Source organism: Myotis daubentonii, chromosome 6, assembly GCF_963259705.1.
Source record: "Myotis daubentonii chromosome 6, mMyoDau2.1, whole genome shotgun sequence".
NCBI lineage: Eukaryota > Metazoa > Chordata > Mammalia > Chiroptera > Vespertilionidae > Myotis > Myotis daubentonii.
In genome coordinates this window covers 62941575-62957466 of record NC_081845.1, presented here as the reverse complement: position 1 = coordinate 62957466, position 15892 = coordinate 62941575, and the positions used below count along the sequence as shown (strand labels likewise).

General features: G+C 40.2%; 1 protein-coding gene across 4 annotated transcripts in view; it reads right to left on the bottom strand.

Annotated features, from left to right (window-relative positions):
- FILIP1 (filamin A interacting protein 1) overlaps positions 1-15588 on the bottom strand; it is a 214402-nt gene extending 198814 nt beyond the window's left edge. For all 4 annotated transcript variants that reach the window (XR_009453467.1, XM_059701145.1, XM_059701146.1 and 1 more), the window contains exon 1: positions 15570-15588. The gene's annotated coding sequence lies outside the window, so the exon portion shown is untranslated. The remainder of the gene's footprint in view (positions 1-15569) is intronic.
- Positions 15589-15892: the final 304 nt, after the last annotated feature.

Here is a 15892-nt window from a genome sequence, read left to right as displayed (position 1 = left end):
TGCTATGATGTGCACTGACCACTAGGGGGAAGACACTCAGTGCAGGAGCTGCCCCCTGGTGGTCAGTGTGCTCCCACAGCCAACCTCCCAAAGCCGGCCAGCCCCAGTCGGCCCCAATAGGGCTGGCTGGCCAACCTCCCACAGTCCTTCCCCCAGGCTGGCCGAACCTCCCATGGTCCCCTCCCCCAGCTGGCTCCATGGCCCCTATCGGGGCTGCCAGCCAACCTCCATGGCCCTGCCTTCCGCCGACCAACCTCTCGTTGCCCCAATTGGCTCCGATTGCTGACCAGGCCAAGAGACCTCACCCATGCATGAATTCGTGCACCAGGCCTCTAGTTTATTGATAATCTTTAGCACATGAAAAAGTTAACATGTGCTGTGCAAATGAAAGAAACTCTAATGCCATTAAGGAACCTGAATCCTATTGGTAGAGGTAGGACTGATGTAAATGTATATACTTATAAGTTATACAACTTATAAGATAGAGAACTATAACTATCAGAATGATAGTCACTAATGTTCATTGAGGGTTTAGTATGTGCCCAGTACATATAACTCATTGACTTTTCTCAATACCACTAGAGTTAGGCATTATTATCATCTCTGTTTGAAACATGGAAAAATAAAATCTTAGGGAAGTTAGGTAACTAGTAGAAATTCATATAATTTGTAATTATCAGAACTGGGATTTGGGCCCAAACTGACTGGCTCCTTTGGCCATTGGTTTAGTCCGTATACTACTCTGCTCTTATATACATTTAATAGGATCACCAGTACCTCATACAGCAACTTAGACATGCGAAAAAAATTGTAACTCTTTAATTTGACTGAAACTGCTCTGAGCTTCCTTACAAGTCTCTAACAGCTGGTTACAGGAGGAAATTAAACTTCCCTCAAGGTTGTTTAAGACTTAGCTCTGTTCCGTAATTGAAACGGTCCCTTTAGGTAACGTTCTGACCTGTCTAGAAAAGAAGTGCAGATGCCTCAGCCTCCCACCACATTCATGCATACCAGTGCACGTGCATACACACCTCCGATCTCCATAGTAGTGTCTGGATGGTGTCTGGAATGTTGTGGTTTGTGTGTAGACAGAGAACCATTGAAGTTTTCCAGTCTTAGGCTTGACATCCAGGCCCAGCTGGTTGCTGCTTCCCCTGCTGGCATTCACAAATAAATGCCTTTCTTGGAATCATCCCTGATCTGGTCTCTAAACTCACTAAATATTCTCTTTTTAATAGAGCCCCACCTCAGTTCTTGGCTATGTTGTAGAGCTCCTCACATCAGTGACATTTCCATCATCACCCGTCTGGCCCAACAGTCCACCTCCTGCCTCTGCTTCAGAACCACTTCCATCTCAGGAAGCTCCATGGCTAGGTTGACAATAAAATTTATCCTCCAAATTGAGACGCGAGTGATAGGAAGGTATGTTATAATTACACTGGAACAACTGGAATAAACTAGGACAGTTTCAAACTGGGACATAGGGCAGGCCCACTGGCTCTAAGCTTAGCTGCTTTGCAAGTTCCTCTTTGGAAGCTTCAAGAACTCCTGGATTCTACGTGGGATGGGGGAGAGATCCAAGGAAGCTAAACTTTGAGGGTTCCCCCCTAGCCACATTGAACTGCCAAATTCAATCTTTTGGGATTGAGTCCCATGTAGTCTAGGTTAGCCCAAAAGGCAATCTCTTTCAGATCTTAAATGGAAATAGCCTCCCACACAACTATTTAACACACCTCCCCCTCTTCCAGGAAAGCCCAGAGAAGGAAATGGTTCAGATGCCATAGGGGAAGAAGTATCTTCTCTTCACTATGGGAAAACTGTGACCCAAGTTTTCTAGACTTTCCCTTTGTTAAGTTAAATCAAAGCTAAAAGACATGGGGGTAGGGGTGGGAAGGGACTTTTAACTTCACCCAGCCTTGCTTTCAATCCTATTATCTTGTTAAAGGAGTCTAGTGCCTGCCCTCTTATCCTGGGCATCTAATCCTGAAGATTCAACTTTAGAAGTAGAAGACTATGAATGAAAAATGATTTAAGTAAGAAGGTAGAAATAAAATACCTGGGTTTAGTACTTGCAAAATAAAATAACTAACATAGAAGGCTGCTCATTCTCAGTCATGTTCTGCCTATAGTAAGAGAAGTATTTGATGTCATTCAAAATTAAGATTCCTAACACAGACTTTAAAAGCCAATAAACAGATGCCCTTTATAAGAGACTAGAGGCCCGGTACACGAAATTCATGCACGGGTAGAGTCCCTAGGCCTGGCCAGCGATCAGGGCCGATTGGGGCCTTCCAGCTGCTGGCTGGGGCCTTCCTTCATTCCGCACTGCCCCCTCGTAGTCAGCGCACATCACAGCAAGCGATCAAACTCCTGGTCTCCTGGTCGAACTCCCGAGGGGACACTGTGCATATTAGCCTTTTATATAGAGAGAGATTCTGTCAGAATCATTAGATCTTCAGAGATTAAGGTTCAGCTGATGTTAGATCTAAGATCCTATTATGAATATTCTACAGTTCTGTGGTTTTTCTCTTTGAAAGACCCAGAAGTATTATGTATCAGGTTTCCACTTAGGGCTTTGGGTACTCAATTAAGTATCTCAAACCTAAATTGCAAGTCATAATGTTTTAGAGTGGCATTAAATGATTTTCCAATATTGAGCAGGGACTAGTGAGAGGTCTCCAAAGCCTGTGATATTTCACAGGGGCATTCTAATGGGTTCATTATTCAACTTATTTTGTTTGGTGCCCGACAGTGGCAACAATAGCATCTTAAGTATACTATTACTTTAGTTGACTTTGGATAACCCTAACTTTAAAAAGTTCTCTTCCCCAATGTGCAAGTTTACAAACACAAGCAGAAAAGTACACAAATGCTGAGTAATCAGGGTTATGGAAGGATCAAACAAGAAGAAGCCAGATGGAGTTTGTCTGGAAAAGTTTCACGATGCCTTTATGATTAACAAACCTAAGGAAAATATCTGAAACTCCTCTGAAATGTTAAGAATGAACTATTAGAGAACAACTGGGCTTCAAATAGTAGCAAAGAATGTGAAGCAGTATCTCACTTGGGGAAAAGGGAATCCAACACCCCCAATAAATTATTTAGAAAGAAGTAGAAGGTTGAGTTCAACAAGTGTAGAAGAGTTTCTATATACCTTTCTATGAACTCATCAACTCAAGCTGCTCCCTCCAAACCCTTAATCCCTAGATTTCCAAGGTAACTTCTTAGGAATTTGTGTTGCATACCTGGATATTTCCAGAATTGCAGCTCCATATTGCACATACAGATTGGATGAGACTTACCAAAAGAAAACTGTATGGAAATCTAGGTAGTTATGTAAAATATCTTTAGATACTTCATATGAATGAAAGGGCTTTAAGAAGCCAAATGAGCTGAAACCGGTTTGGCTCAGTGGATAGAGCGTCAGCCTGAGGACTGAAAGGTCCCAGGTTCGATTCTGGTCAAGGGCATGTACCTGGGTTGCAGGCACATCCCCAGTAGGAGATGTGCAAGAGGCAGCTGATCGATGTTTCTCTCTCATCGATGTTTCTAACTCTCTATCTCTCTCCCTTCCTCTCTGTAAAAAATCAATAAAATATATTTTTTTAAAAAAGAAGCCAAATGAAGGAGGAGACAGTCTACTTTATAAATCATAATAGTATTAATATACACTCATTGAATAGCAACAGAGAACAAAGCTTGTTTTTAGGAATAAAAAGTTATGTTTTGCCTGGCTGGTGTTGCCCAGTGGTTAAGCATCGACCCATGCACCAATGTGTTGCTGGTTTGATGCCCAGTCAGGGTATATGCCTGGGTTTGGGGCTCAATTTTCAATGGGGGGCATGCGGAAGGCAGCTGATTCATAGTTCTCTCTCATCACTATTGTTTCTATCTCCCTCTCCTTTCCTCTCTGAAATCAATAAAAAAATATTTTTTTTCTTAAAATTATGTTTTTTCCTCCTTTCAAGATATTTCATGTCATTGATGTGGTAGATATATAATTAGATGCACACAATCACAACTAAAGTAACACAAATAGGATTAGGACAAAGAATCATAAATATTCTTCTTCTCTGATGTAACAGCTTATGAGGAAGAGACATTTTGGTGGAGTCTGGGTAAATAAGAGATGCAGATAGATGAATATTAGACAAAGTATACTGCATACATAACGTGGGGGTTAGCCAATTCTCAAATATTCATGATTATAAGGAAAGAAAGGGTATAGGTGATTGCCCTGGCCAGTGTGGCTCTGTGGTAGAGCATTGGCCCTCAGACCTAAGGGTCTTGGATTCAAATCCTAGTCAAGGACGTGTATGTGGGTTGCACATTCAATCCCTGGTCTGGTGGGGGTGGGAGACAACCAATCAATGTGTCGCTCTTGAATTGATGTTTCTCTCTTACTCTCTCCCGTCTTGTCCTTTCCACTCTCTAATAATCAGTGGGGAAAAATATCCTCCAGGGAGTATTAACAAAACTGAAAAAGGTATATAGGCGATTGAATATATATATGAGATCCTCAAGTTTTATACAAAATTCAGAAACCCCACACTTTCATATATCATGCATAAATTCCCCTAAACCATGGGGCTTAAAATCAGAGTTTTATCAATCAATTGACTATAAATTATTTTAAGCAGTCACTATGTGCAGGCTATTGATGCTGGGAGAAAGGGCCTGCTACCATTAGAATGGCAGTAGGGAGTCTCTCTCCGGCCCATGTGTACAGGAACTGACGACTTTAGAAGCCCCCGCCAGCAGTCCCCTGCTTCTCATGCTTGATAAAAAAAAAAAAAAAGTCAAAGATGTTCTCTCTAGCAAGTGCTAATTCCCCCCCTTCTTTCCCTCCTCTCTTGAGCTTCCAATAGCCCCACCCAAAGGCCATGTGTCAAGAACCTGCTTTTTCCCATGGTGCCTCTAAGGCAAGCATGTCAAACTCGAGGCCCGGGACTGCATGTGGTCCACATGAATATTTTTGTGGCCCAGCCAATATAACGGTATGTAAGTAACGTTTTAATAAAAATTTCGTAACTTAATTTTTACAATATACTATTATACATAATTATTAATAGCAAGCTACAGCGTTCACTAATGACTGCTTACTATAATTGTGTTGCATTCATTTCCCTTACGTGCCTTACGCGCAGGCAGCACCAGCTCTCCACTAATACTAGCAGCGAACATTTTAGCAGCTGATTGCCACGTCATTAGTCCTGGACTGACTTGTTTGGTAAGAGCAACAGGAAATATTTCGCTTTCAGAGAACAAGAAAAATAAGTTTATTTGCGTTATGCTTATTAATTTGTGCAGTTATTCAGTGTCTGGTAAGTTAATGTTCAAGACAAAATATTAATTTTTATTAAAATGTTCTATTATTTTATCTTAACAATTACTCATTTATTTCAGCCCTTTGTATTCAGCATGTCTCTATCGAAATAAACCTACGTTTCCACGAAAATTGAACATGTGTGTGTTTTTTGCGGCCCACATAAACTTAAACCTGGTTTATTTGGCCTGGGTTAGCCTTTGAGTTTGACGTGCTTGCTCAAGGCAAAGTCCCCTACCACTGCCGCACTCCACCCTCCTCTTCCTTCTCCAACTCCAAAGGAGCATCCAACAATAGTAAGTGGAGAGCCTTACTATGGGTCACATATGGACCACAGAGTGTATGGTGGTTGAATGGCTGAAGACCTCTTACCCCATCCCTGCTCTAACAACGTGCTGTTACCCTGGGAACAGGCAACACAGGCCTTGGCCCCTGGCCTCAGCACCTTTGAAGATCCTCACTGTCTGGGTTGCTTAGATTCAAGAAAAGCAGTACTTTCTTAAAATTTAGTTAGAGATTATATACTGGTTTTTATAACTCTCAGAACAGAATCTCTCATGAAATATATAAGCATACTGTGGACTTTCAGACACTTTCTAAAATTCTTTTTCTGAAGTTATTACGTATAGAATTGCGGAATTCCCTGTGGTGACTTTCATTCATTTTCATTTCATTTCTTTGTTTGCAATTAATTAAGCAGTAGAAGTTATTCAGTAATAGGTAGAAGAGAGGCAAAAAAGAGAATAGAGCAAGCAAGTCTCAATTTGAATATATATTAATGAAAAATCAAGACACTGAAGTATACTAATGTGCAAAACTATAAGGGAGAGCAGAAATAGTTCTAAGTAAGTATATGGTTGGATTAATAAGAGATGTGGTGAAATCCAAGCCCTTGTCATTAGTATGTAAATAGCTCTGTGAGTCAATTTCACTGAAAGATACTAGATAGGTTGACGGGTTTAGATCCTGTTCTCTTTCTGTGATTAATGAGATTTACAGGAAGCTGAATCAAGCCTAAAATAGATTCCAAACTACCAAGATGAGGCTGAGAGGGCTGGTTGTCCACAAAAACCCATTCTCCCTTTTCCCATAATAATTGATTACTGATTACCAGCTCCCAGTATTTCCCTTGCAGTCATACGTGGCCTCGTGACCAAGTTCTTTTCACATGAGCCGGAATGTTGTGTGCCAGTTCTCCGTCTGGTCCTAAGACAATGGGCATACATCCCTACCACTCATGTCCCTTTCCCACTAGCTGGAACCTAAACATGGAGCATTTTAGTTTGACCATCTAAACAAAAACAGTAGGCTCATAGATCATGGGGCAACCAAGTAACACGACCCTGAATCCTGAATCTGAGTGGTGTAGATCTGTCCCCTGAATTCTGGACTATTTATTATGTGAGAAAGAAAGTTCTCTCTCTTTTTTTAAAAAAACCACTATATTCTGGGGTCTCTTTTTTACAAAAGTTTAGCCATACACTAATTCAGGGGACAAAGTATGCTATAAAGGGAAGGGTATACATTGAGTGGCCAGATTATTATGACCACCTGACGTTTGTAGGCAAATTAGCTATACTTTCGCGTTGAAGTTGCTAGAGGGTCAGACCATTATAAATAGGGAGGCAGGTTGTTTACCATGACAGGAGAAATGGTTTTTTTTTCCTGAAGATATGGGTAAACATCGCGATTTAACAGCCTTTGAACGTGAGATATATATATAGGATAGAAGCCACACTAGTGCCCATCCCCCATTGTGTGGACTTTTCAGTGTACCTGTTGAAATTCCAGCTGTCAGTATCTGCATCCCTGTGCTTCAGTGCTCTTCTTCCAGCTCTGGGCAGGCACAGATTAACGTGCTAAGGAATTACCATCCCGGGAGCAGCCCTCAACCAATGACCTCCCAGGAGTTGGTGTATTAATATCCCAGCTCTCTAGCCCTGTGGGTGTAATAATTCTAAGGTGAATACACCATTTTTCTAGGGTTTCCCTACAGAATTGAGCTCCAGGTGCTCTTTGTGGTGGCTGGCTCACCCATGTACCCTTTATTGGTTGCCTCCCTATCACTTAATCACATCCTCTACTTCCCTACCATGATTCTCTGAACTTCCCAAATAAACTAATTTCACTCAAATTTTTGCTATGGGGTCTGTTTCTAGGAGAACCCAAATTAATACCATCAGCTACTTCATAGTCACATCTCAGCCAAAATAATTATCCAGCATTGCCATTATTTTTAGGTAGTACTGTGCTAATTTTGTGCCTAAAGAAATCAAATTTCTGAGAAGTAAGTAACTTGACCAAGGACAGTGTCAGAACTAGAATTAGAACCCAGGACTCTGAGTCGAAAGTTTTTGCACCTTCCAATAAACTAGATTCCACCAGAAGTGAAATTTTTCCAATTATCTATTGATGCAACTTTCAGTAGATGATAAGATTGATTTTATGATTAGAAGATATATTTCAGGGAAATTAGACAAAATAGATTCTACATCAGCCTATATAATATTTTGTGTTAAACAAAACACTTTTGATAACACTTTTTGTTAAACAGATTTTTTTTTTAGCTTAAACAGAAAAAAAGGCAGTTTTCAACTACTTGCTAACATAAATTTATTTAGCATTTTTAAAATTAGTTAAATCCTGACTAGAGCTAATTCTGTTGAACAAATCTGCTTCTTAATATGGTGTGCAACCTCGCTCTACTTGCTTCACTATCAAGACTGGCATAGAGAAAAGGTGAATGAATACACATCAAGGTGTAAATAACTCATTAGGCTTAGGGCTCAGGAAATTTTTTATTTGAACAAAGAATTCAACCTATCTACCTATGGAATTCATAGAATTTTGGTTTTAGAATTTCAGATGTCAAAATCAGAGAAAATCAGTTTCTTTATCCTTTTATTGTATTAGCAATTTGATCCATGTTTTCTTTTAGATTTTAAGTTAATCGTCTGTCAAGAAAACCCCTGTGAAGTTGTCACACAGAGGCAACACATTGCGTTAATATAATGTTGTAAATAGTGTGGAAGTATTACAAGATCTTAGAGAAAAAAGGCTGTCTGCTTATTCTTCACTGCCACTAGATATAATCTAAACATTACATTCCTAAAAGGATATGCAATATCATTTACATTCAGTCTAGGCAATGGCATTCCTCCCTCCCGGTCTTAGCTGAACTCTGCGGCATGATCTTAAGCCTGGATATTTGAGGTAAACAAACCCTGTGGTCATGCCTACTTCAAGTGAAGCTAATGTCAATATGTACGGGCATGGAAGAGAATACTAACAGCCTAAACACACTGATTATCTTCAGAAAATGTAATGAGTCAGTTCCTACCCTTATTGATGTCAGGTTTTTAGAGGGAACATTACATCACATAAAGCCTGAGGAAGAATGGAAGCCAGAATAAACAGACATGCATGTTAAGAAGTCCTGGTCTCACAGCAGACCCAGTTTAGCAAATGGAGTCATATTCATATAATTTTTACCCAGGCTTACTATGGTGCTAAAACAGAAATATGCACATTGGAACTTACTTATCTAATTTATAAAAGTGTAAAAAATGTATGTACACATAAAAAATAAAGGGACTTTGCCTGTCTCCAGAAATGTACATGCTTTCTCACTTGTCCAATGACTCACACAGGAGATTATATAAAGTTGAATTAAATGATGAAATGTGTAATATATACATTAAATATGTAATATCCTATCTAATAAAAGAGAAAAATGGTAATTGGCGTACGACGATACCCTTTTCATTGGCTAATCAGGGCTATATGCAAATTAACTGCCAACTAAGATTGGCAGTTAACTGCCAACAAGATGGCGGTTAATTTGCATATGTAGGCACAATGCAGGGAGGCGAAAGGGAAAGCAGGAAGAAGCCCCCTGCCACTGACAGTGATCGGAAACCCAGGGGGGAGCTAAGAGCTGGGGGGCAGGGCAAAGGCAGCCCTGGGGCCACCTTTGCCCTGCCCCTCAGCCATGATTGGACAATCAGGCGCCTTTGCCGCCCTGGCCAGTGATAGCAGGAAGTAGGGGTGGAGCCAGCGATGGGAGCTGGACGTGGTCAAAGCTGGCAATCCCAGGAGCTAGGGGTCCCTTGCCTGGGCCTAAAGTGGAGCCCACGATCGCGGGGCCGCTACAGCTGCGGGTCCCCGCTGCCCGGGCTGGACGCCTCAGCCAGAGGCGTTAGGCCTGGGCAGGGGCAGAGCCTGCAACCGCGGGGAGCTGGGGGTCCCCTGCCCAGGCCTGACACCTCTGCCGGAGGCCTCAGGCCTGGTCAAGGGGCCGATCCGGTGAATGGTGATCCGAGGGTGATGAGGGTCAACTCCTCTGGGCGAGGCATCAGGCCTGGGTGGGGGGCAGAGCCGGGGATTGGGGGGATATGATGGTCCCCTTGCCCAGGCCTGAAGCCTGGGTCAGAGGCGTCAGGCTTGGGCGGGGGGTGGAGCAAGCGATCAGAGGGAGATGGGGGTCCCCTGCCCAGGCATGATTCCTGGGCCAGAGGCCTAAGGCCTGGGCGGGGGCCAGAGCCAGTGATCGGGGGAGATGGGGGTCCCCTGTCCAAGCCTGACACCTCTGGCAAAGGCGTCAGGCCTGGGCAAGGGGCCGATCAGGTGATCAGAGGGTGATGGGGGTCTACACCTCTGGCTGAGGCATCAGGCCTGGGCAAGGGGCAGAACCAGTGATGGGGGGAAATGAGGGTCCCCTGCCCAGGCCTGACACCTCTGTCAGAGGAGTCAGGCCTGGGCAAGGGGCCGATCCTGCGATTGGAGGGTGATGGGGTCAACGCCTGAGGGCTCCCAGTATGTGAGAGGGGGCAGGCTGGGCTGAGGGACACTCCCCCCACACACACACACACACCCAGTGCACGAATTTCGTGCACCGGGCCCCTAGTATATACATAAGATGAAATGTATTTCATCTTAAAGATGTTTTTGCCTATTTTACAAACTCAGTATTTAATCAACATTCTACAGCATCTGTAATTTTAAGCCCTGAAGACTTAAATCTTATTTCATTGAGGATGTAATACTGCCTGATTGAGGTTTAAAATAAAGTTACACATCAAAAACTATAGTAATGGGATAGTGGTATTGTGAGTATGTGGTGTGTTTTTTTTAAGTTCTTATTTCTTGATTGTACAAACAAGTATTTATAGGTAAAATGATACGATTTCTTGGATTTACTTTGAAAATACTTCAGAAAAATAAAGGTTGGAGGGTATAGATGAAAAAATGCAGAATGTTGATAATTACTGAAGTTTGATGAGTATAGAAGGACTCGTTATATTCTTCTTCCTCTTCTGTGTATGTTTAAAATCTCCATTATAGCCCTGGTCTGTATGACTCGGTTGGTTGTTTGTCACTCCATACACTGAAAGGTTGCCGGTTCAATTTCTGGTCAGAGCATGTGCCAAGGTTGTAGATTCAATCCCTGGCAGGGGGTGTGCAGGAGGCAGCCAATCGATATTGTGCTCTCACATCAATGTTTCTCTCTCCCTTCCTCTTTCTCTCATATAGTGTTAACTTAAAAGTTAGGAACAATTATAATACCTTAACCAACAAAGAAATTTTTTTTAAAAAAAGTTAGGAACAATAATGGTGAGATACATCAATATACTGTATATCAGTAAGAATGATACAATTTTAACTTGTATGTTTAAAATTACTATATTAGTTAATGTCTGTGATAGTATTAACTTAGCAAATTTTTATTTAATATGTTCAAATGATATCTTAAAGTATTCATAAAAAGTTAACTTTTGCAATAAAAATAGAATCTTTTTAGGAAACTAGCTTACAGTACTCTCCTGCTGATCATTTTCCATATTTTTGGAGGTGGCTTAGAACCTTGGACATTCCAGGTGAAGAGGCAGCCTCTCCAGAGAAATCCCAGACAGAGATGCCTCCAGCAGCTCAGTAACGCCCTCTGCAGTTTCTCTTTGCACAGGAGAAGTTATGGACATTTTTCTGACAGAAGGTTTTTAGGCACTAATCGTGGATACATATTTTCAAGTACCTGGGTAATAATAGCATAACTACCAAACCACATCTCTTTGTTTTATAGTATGGAAGGGAAACACTATGAATTCATTGCAGATAGGGAATAACATTTTCCTAGTTTAGATGGATTTGGATAATGGGGTTTGGTGGTTCTACATTAGAGTTCACCCACAAATTAGTAAAAGGAAAAAAAAAAATCTTAAATCTAAGTACATTTGTTTTTTTCAACAGCACCAGCAGCTTCCCCACCTTCCACTAACCTGACCTCCGCCGCTTGTTCTTCCACAGATGAACGCTACCTGAGTGCCACCTGGTGGCTCTCCCCTTGCCTGCAGCATGATCTTCCTCCGACCCTCTGGCAGGAGGAAACTCATCCCAACCTAGCACTGCAAATGCTAAATTAGACTAAGACATTAAATATCGGGGCATTAAAGGTGATGGAAAAAATAATACCACATTATCTTGAGTTTTAGAGCCAAAATCAAGGTCAAACATATACTATTTTTTAAAAATAGAATAAGGCATTATTTGCCAGATAGATTATCTACTCAAACACTGTAGAATTCTGAACTTCATAACACAATTAAAAAATAAAATAAAATAAATAACACAATAAAATCCATATTTTGAAGTATACAAATGGCTCTGCTCTATTAGTCAAATACTTTCTAATACAAAAATTGAAAGGAAAAACAATTAACAGTATTTATTATTTTAAAATAGCCTGTCATATTTTAACATCTTAATTTAGTAACATGAGTCATTAAAGTATCATGCGATTTGGGACTCAAAAACCCTGTATTGTGATCTTTGGGTGAATGGATAAAATTGTCCCGGTTTGGAATAGAAGAAGATGACTTTGAAATATTCACTGTATATATATATATACTTTCTTGTATCTTCCTTTAGTCAGCAAGAAAGTTCTTAAGTCAAAGAACAAGAAGGGGAAAGTCAATATTTAGTAAAGTTTTGATTTGTTCAATAACTTACAAAATGGGTTTTCAGGGGAGCAGCACATAAAGTCTACCCATATTAACCCATTGGGGAAAAAGAGTAGAAGGAGCCAAACAACTTCCTCTGCCCAAGAAAGAGGAGATGGGGGTCACCAGGACTCAAAGGGGCTGGGAATGAGCTTGGGGGGAGGAGGGCCTGGAGAAGTGTGGCTCACGCTCAGTGGACCACATGGACAGGAGCAGAGTTAATATTTTTAATTGTGGCGAAACACACATAACATCTCTCCCTCCCTTCTACCCTCTAGCAACCACTCATCTTTTCACTATCTCCTTTTCTAGGATGCCATACAGTGGGAATCATACAGTATTAAGTCATTTTTCACTTAGTAATATGCATTAAGTTTCCTAATGCAATATTTTTTAAAGGTCAAAATTAATGCCAAAAATTATCCAGGATAAATAAAATGTCAGATTTAAGAACCAGACCAGGATTAGTGGCCAAGCCAACCAACTTCACACTTGCAATCTGATCATGCAACAGACTCTGTCCTCTAGTATAGATCAGAAATTTTAATAGGGGGATTAGGACCTGTTACCTTCTTAAATCATTGCTTTCTCCTTCTAGAACTCTGAACAGGTTTTCTGATGCCCATTTCTTTCCCGGAGCCATCATCTCGCCAATATTTTCTATTACTCTAAGTACCCAAGGGGCCACAGGCATCTTTTATCTTTTATCTTCCTTTTTCACCAAATACTCCATCCTGCATCAGACACAACTTGTTGCTCTTCTCACTTCTACATCTCCCTGTTCTCAAAGTCATGTACATCTCTTAGGACTAGCTCAAACCCTGTATGTTCCATGAGCCCAAATATTCCCAGCCTAAGAGGTTCTTTCCATCACCCACATACTCTTCACACTTTTTGAGGTCTACCTTGTTATTACAAGTATGATCACACCTGCCTCTAGATTAGTTCTTCTGAACCTTGACTGCAATTAGAATCACACTGAGAGTTGTTGTTGTTGTTTTTTAAATGCTAGGGACCCAACTCCTAGAGAATCTGATTTAATATATCTGGAATAAGGCAACATAGATTAGTAACTTTGTAAAACTCTCCAAGTGATTCTGATTTAAGCCATGTTGCAAACTTTGGGACAGATTGTCAATTCCTGAACGGTGACTATGTCTTCTCCATCTCTAAGAAAGCATGTTGTGCTGGACATACTACGATCTCAATGTATGTGGCAAAAATAAAGCAACTCAAGAATCTACACATTCCTTATTAAATGAGGCAAGAATTGGTCCAATTGCCGCAACTTATAAATACACTCACATGGTCTGCTAAAAGTATGCCATTGCCCCATTCCCCAGGAGACTAACTAGGGTGCAAACAGCTCCTTTCCTACACAGTTCTATGCAATTCAGTAAAAGAATTCAGCATACCCGTATTTTTTAAAATAGAGAACTACATTGTGGTATACGCACAAATATAAAACAACACGTGTAAAGTTAGAAATTATAGGATTATTTATAATAGAAAAATATTGTAAACAAGCCAAGGCCTACTTATTTACTATGCAAACAAAAAAATAAGAGAAATCTCTATGAATTGATATGGAGTGATTTCCAGGACATGTTTTTCAGTAAGCACATTAAAGTTTTAAAAGTCTATTATGTATTACCTGTTATGTAAAAAAGAAAGGGATGTCCTAGCTAGTTTGTCTCAGTGTTTGGAGTGTTGGCCCATAGACTGAAGGGTCCAGGGTTCGATCCGGTCAAGGGTAGCAGGTTCAATCTCTACGCCGCTGGGGTCTGTGCAGGAGGCAACCAATGTATGTGCCTCTTTCACATTGATGTTTCTTTCTCTCTCTTTCTCTCTCTCTCTTTCTCTCTCTTTCTCTCTCTCTCTCTCTCCCTCCCTTCCACTCTCTCTAAAAATCAATGGAAAAAATATCTTCAGGTGAGGATTAACAACAACAACAAAAAAAGAAAGGCAAATATATGTTTGTTTGTTTTGGAAAAAAGAGGAAGGAAGTGTAAACAACAACAAAAATGAAAACGTTTATCTATAAAGGATGGGTGGGAATAGAATGGAAGAAATAAGATTAGGAATGACACTTCCATGAGCATGTAAATATTTTTACATAGTCAAAAATTAAATTAAAGTGAGACTGTAAAAATAAATCATCGAATTGAACACAATGTGCCCCATATGTGCCCTGATGGGGGATTGAACCTGCAACCTTGAAGTATCAAGATGATGCTCCAACCAACTGAGCTACCCAACCAGGGCTCAAAGTGCTTTTCAATTTAATTAAGTTTAAGCATTTTCTTCTATTACAGTGAAATGGAAAATTGAAAACAACCTAAATTTTAAATAACATAGGCAGGGTTTAATGAATAATAATATATCCACCTAGTGGAATAGCTAATACAATTGTTTTTTCAATAAGTAAATATTTTTAAGTGCCAACTTGTAAATTTAATTCCTTGGTTTATGGTATTCATTCAATATTTTTAATGTGAACTTCTGAAAATCATGATCACTGATGTATAGACTATCCATTTACTAAAATATATATTCCAGATTCTGTGTGGAATCTGTGTCCCATCAACACAGGATTAGGAAATAAGAGGACAGGGCGAGTAGAGACATGGAGCAGGAGATTGGACTTTAGGGTTGAATCCCGTAGTTGAGCACCGGCCTTACTCGCTACAAGCTGTGAAGTCTTGAGCATTTTCCCTCACCTTTCAGAGCCTGAGTTTCCTCATTTGTAAAATAGGGATAATTATAGCAACTGCTTTATAGAGTTACTGCCACAATCAGTGAATAAAGCACTCAATGCAGTGCTTGGCATGAGGAAAAGCTAAATACCACTCCCAAAGATTGCAGGTGTTTACCTATATTTTAAAGTGTTGTGCTACCTAGTTTCAATATCATGCTAATTACAAAATAATGTAGTCTCATGGCGTAAATAATGATGGCCCAACAGATGTGAAAGAAGCTCTTAATTTTTAGGTGACTGGTTTAAGTGTTAATAAATACATGCATTTGGGTTTTTCTTCCTACTTAACTCATAAATCTAATTTTGCAAATCAAACAACCTCATTCAGACCTCTTTACTAATTTTCAGATCCAGAATAGAGCAACACATATTTATCATGGGTCATTAATAAACCAAAAACGACAACACATAGAAAAATAATGGGTTATTAATAAGCCAACAACAATAAATATAAAAATAATGGAATAAAATAATAGGTGGAACCTCTTACCACAGCCACTGTTACTGCTTTCCAAAAGCTTCTGGGCATTGTATTTTGCTAAGAAATTCAAAGATGGAAAATTTTAGAAACCGTTTCTCTTTTTAGTGCACAACAGAAAACTGTTCAAATGGTCTTTCCCTGGTGAGTTCAAAAACAAAATAAAATGATAGTGCACAAACATTTTCCTCCAGTTTGCCATGTTTCATTGTATATCCAGCATATCTGATCATGTTACTTTAATTACGTTTAATTATGTTTTTTGTGTGGGAAGTATTGTCTCTTACCAAAGCATGCTCTTTATTTGGTCAGACAGGAGACTCAGAGAAAAACAA